The sequence below is a fragment of the Odontesthes bonariensis genome, unplaced genomic scaffold, assembly GCF_027942865.1.
Source record: "Odontesthes bonariensis isolate fOdoBon6 unplaced genomic scaffold, fOdoBon6.hap1 scaffold_176, whole genome shotgun sequence".
Classification (NCBI taxonomy): Eukaryota; Metazoa; Chordata; class Actinopteri; order Atheriniformes; family Atherinopsidae; genus Odontesthes; species Odontesthes bonariensis.
Genome location: NW_027457394.1, coordinates 20,001 through 25,000, shown reverse-complemented (window position 1 = coordinate 25,000; position 5,000 = coordinate 20,001).

The following is a 5,000-nucleotide window of genomic DNA, read 5'->3' as shown; positions in this document are numbered from 1 at the left end:
AAATGATTTCCTTGGGCCAAACCAAGTTCAGACTCCTTAGTCCGTTATGTCTATGTTCATTCTGAGTAGGTTCCATGCTTAAACCTCTTTAAATTGCCTTTTTTGAGAAAGAAACACCGCAAAAGCTTTCCTTTGCGGAGTGATGTCGTTGCGCAGGGCATGAGTGCCTGGATGTTCTGAGAGGGGAGCAGGGATGAATGCCTGACCGAGGAGAGGTGCTGAAACTCGGCCTGGATGTGTGTCTGTGCGCAGGGCATGAGTGCCTGGATGCTGTGAGAGGGGAGCAGGGATGAATGCTGGACCGAGGAGAGGTGCTGAAACTCGGCCTGGATGTGTGTCTGTGCGCAGGGCATGAGTGCCTGGATGCTGTGAGAGGGGAGCAGGGATGAATGCTGGACCGAGGAGAGGTGCTGAAACTCGGCCTGGGTGTGTGACTGTGCGCAGGGCATGAGTGCCTGGATGCTGTGAGAGGGGAGCAGGGATGAATGCCTGACCGAGGAGAGGTGCTGAAACTCGGCCTGGATGTGTCATTGCGCAGGGCATGAGTGCCTGGATGCTATGAGAGTGGAGCAGGGATGAATGCTGGACCGAGCAGAGGTGCTGAAACTCGGCCTGGATGTGTGTCTGTGCGCAGGGCATGAGTGCCTGGATGCTATGAGAGTGGAGCAGGGATGAATGCTGGACCGAGGAGAGGTGCTGAAACTCGGCCAGGATGTGTGTCTGTGCGCAGGGCATGAGTGCCTGGATGCTATGAGAGTGGAGCAGGGATGAATGCTGGACCGAGCAGAGGTGCTGAAACTCGGCCTGGATGTGTGTCTGTGCGCAGGGCATGAGTGCCTGGATGCTATGAGAGTGGAGCAGGGATGAATGCTGGACCGAGGAGAGGTGCTGAAACTCGGCCAGGATGTGTGTCTGTGCGCAGGGCATGAGTGCCTGGATGCTATGAGAGTGGAGCAGGGATGAATGCTGGACCGAGGAGAGGTGCTGAAACTCGGCCTGGATCTGTGTCTGTGACTGGACGTTATGAGAGGGGAGCAGGGATGAATTCCTGACCGAGGAGAGGTGCTGAAACTCGGCCTGGATGTGTCATTGCACAGGGCATGAGTGCCTGGATGTTCTGAGAGGGGAGCAGGGATGAATGCTGGACCGAGGAGAGGTGCTGAAACTCGGCCTGGATCTGTGTCTGTGACTGGACGTTATGAGAGGGGAGCAGGGATGAATTCCTGACCGAGGAGAGGTGCTGAAACTCGGCCTGGATGTGTCATTGCACAGGGCATGAGTGCCTGGATGTTCTGAGAGGGGAGCAGGGATGAATTCCTGACCGAGGAGAGGTGCTGAAACTAGGCCTGGATGTGTGTCATTGCGCAGGGCATGAGAGACTGGATGCTGTGAGAGGACAAAAGCCGTGAATGCTGTCCGAGCAGAGGTGCTGAAACTCGGCCTGGGTTCTGTTTGTCTGTGCGCAGGGCATGAGTGCCTGGACGTTATGAGAGGGGAGCAGGGATGATTGCCTGACCGAAGAGAGGTGCTGAAACTCGGCCTGGATGTGTGTCTCTGGGCCGGGCATGAGAGACTGGCTGTTGGGAGAGGACGGCAGCCATGAATACTGGACCGAGGAGAGGTGCTGAAACTCGGCCTGGATGTGTGTCTGTGGGCAGGGCATGAGAGACTGGCTGTTGGGAGAGGAAAGCAGCCATGAATGCTGTCCATGCAGAGGTGCTGAAACTCGGCCTGGATTTGTGTCTGTGGGCAGGGCACGAGAGCCTGGATGTTGGGCATGAATCCCAGTTCAGAAAAAGGACCTTTTCTGAAAGAAACACAGGAATCGCCTTCTTTTCCCGAGTTAAGACGAAATACGGATTTTTGTTAAAAAGTGATTTCCTTGGGCCAGAACAAGTTCAGACTCCTTAGTCCTTCATATATACATACATATATATCCATTCTAAGTAAGTTGCTTGCATAAACCTGCACAAACCCGGATAAATGGCCTCTTTTGGGATCAAAACACAGGAATCGCCTTCTTTTCCCGAGTTAAGACGAAATACGGATTTTTGTTAAAAAATGATTTCCTTGGGCCAGAACAAGTTCAGACTCCTTAGTCCTTCATATATACATAGAGATATATCCATTCTAAGTAAGTTCCATGCATAAACCTGCACAAACCCGGATAAATGGCCTCTTTTGGGATCAAAACACAGGAATCGCCTTCTTTTCCCGAGTTAAGACGAAATACGGATTTTTGTTAAAAAGTGATTTCCTTGGGCCAGAACAAGTTCAGACTCCTTAGTCCTTCATATATACATAGAGATATATCCATTCTAAGTAAGTTCCATGCATAAACCTGCACAAACCCGGATAAATGGCCTCTTTTGGGATCAAAACACAGGAATCGCCTTCTTTTCCCGAGTTAAGACGAAATACGGATTTTTGTTAAAAAGTGATTTCCTTGGGCCAGAACAAGTTCAGACTCCTTAGTCCTTCATATATACATAGAGATATATCCATTCTAAGTAAGTTCCATGCATAAACCTGCACAAACCCGGATAAATGGCCTCTTTTGGGATCAAAACACAGGAATCGCCTTCTTTTCCCGAGTTAAGACGAAATACGGATTTTTGTTAAAAAGTGATTTCCTTGGGCCAGAACAAGTTCAGACTCCTTAGTCCTTCATATATACATAGAGATATATCCATTCTAAGTAAGTTCCATGCATAAACCTGCACAAACCCGGATAAATGGCCTCTTTTGGGATCAAAACACAGGAATCGCCTTCTTTTCCCGAGTTAAGACGAAATACGGATTTTTGTTAAAAAATGATTTCCTTGGGCCAGAACAAGTTCAGACTCCTTAGTCCTTCATATATACATACATATATATCCATTCTAAGTAAGTTCCATGCATAAACCTGCACAAACCCGGATAAATGGCCTCTTTTGAGATCAAAACACAGGAATCGCCTTCTTTTCCCGAGTTAAGACCAAATACGGATTTTTGTTAAAAAGTGATTTCCTTGGGCCAGAACAAGTTCAGACTCCTTAGTCCTTCATATATCCATTATAAGTAGGAACCATGCACACACCTCTTTAAATGACCTTTATCCCGGTTCAGAAAAACGCCAAAGTGTCAAAAAGTACCAGGGGCATGAAGCCCGGTTCAGAAAAACGTCAAAGTGTCAAAAAGTACCAGGGGCATGAAGCCCGGTTCAGAAAAACGTCAAAGTGTCAAAAAGTACCAGGGGCATGAAGCCCGGTTCAGAAAAACGTCAAAGTGTCAAAAAGTACCAGGGGCATGAAGCCCGGTTCAGAAAAACGTCAAAGTGTCAAAAAGTACCAGGGGCATGAAGCCCGGTTCAGAAAAACGTCAAAGTGTCAAAAAGTACCAGGGGCATGAAGCCCGGTTCAGAAAAACGTCAAAGTGTCAAAAAGTACCAGGGGCATGAAGCCCGGTTCAGAAAAACGTCAAAGTGTCAAAAAGTACCAGGGGCATGAAGCCCGGTTGAGAAATATTTTCTAAGTGCCAAAAAGTACCAGGGGTGAGAATCCCGGTTCAGAAAATTTTCTAAGTGCCACATAGTACCAGAGGTGAAAAAGTTTATAGTACCAGGGGTGATAAAGTTTGAAAAAATTTCTGTCAGAGAACGGGAAAAGGGGACGATGGGCCGAGTCAGCCCAAGGCCCGCCCCTATTCTCCCACACGACGAGGTTATTAGCAGACGACGAAAACACCATCTGCACGATTTCAGAAACCCAGTTTTCGGAAAAATATCTGAGTACCAGACTGGGACGGTGAATTGATAATCCGAAAGATGACACTTTCCACGGCCTGAAATGATGGAGGAAGGGGGCAAAAGCTCCAGCCTGGCTCCTGGAGGAGGGGTCCAAAGGCAAGAACGTGTGTCCGAGGATGGGTGCAGGAGAGCGGATTCAAGGCGCGGCTGACCGCTGGAAGCTCCAGGCCGGTTCCTGGAAGATGGGAGGCCGACTTTGGCAGAGCATGAGTCCGAGGAAGGTGCTTGAGAGCGGATTCAAGGCGCGGCTGACCGCTAAAGGCTCCAGGCTGGTTCCTGGAAGATGGGAGGCCGGCCTGGAGGAGAATGTGTCCGAGGAAGGTGCTGGAGAGCGGATTCAAGGTGCGGCTGACCGCTGGAAGCTCCAGGCTGGTTCCTGGAAGATGTGAGGCCGACTTTGGCAGAGCATGAGTCCGAGGAAGGTGCTGGAGAGCGGATTCAAGGTGCGGCTGACCGCTGGAAGCTCCAGGCTGGTTCTTTGAAGATGTGAGGCCGGCCTGGAGGAGAATGAGTCCGAGATAGGTGCTGGAGAGCGGATTCAAGGTGCGGCTGACAACTGGAAGCTCCAGGCTGGTTCCTGGAAGATGTGAGGCCGACTTTGGCAGAGCATGAGTCCGAGGAAGGTGCTTGAGAGCGGATTCAAGGTGCGGCTGACCGCTAGAAGCTCCAGGCTGGTTCCTGGAAGATGGGAGGCCGACTTTGGCAGAGCTTGAGTCCGAGGAAGGTGCTGGAGAGCGGATTCAAGGTGCGGCTGACCGCTGGAAGCTCCAGGCTGGTTCTTTGAAGATGTGAGGCCGGCCTGGAGGAGAATGAGTCCGAGATAGGTGCTGGAGAGCGGATTCAAGGTGCGGCTGACCGCTGGAAGCTCCAGGCTGGTTCCTGGAAGATGTGAGGCCGACTTTGGCAGAGCATGAGTCCGAGGAAGGTGCTTGAGAGCGGATTCAAGGTGCGGCTGACCGCTAGAAGCTCCAGGCTGGTTCCTGGAAGATGGGAGGCCGACTTTGGCAGAGCATGAGTCCGAGGAAGGTGCTGGAGAGCGGATTCAAGGTGCGGCTGACCGCTAGAAGCTCCAGGCTGGTTCCTGGAAGATGGGAGGCCGACTTTGGCAGAGCTTGAGTCCGAGGAAGGTGCTGGAGAGCGGATTCAAGGTGCGGCTGACCGCTGGAAGCTCCAGGCTGGTTCTTTGAAGATGTGAGGCCGGCCTGGAGGAGAA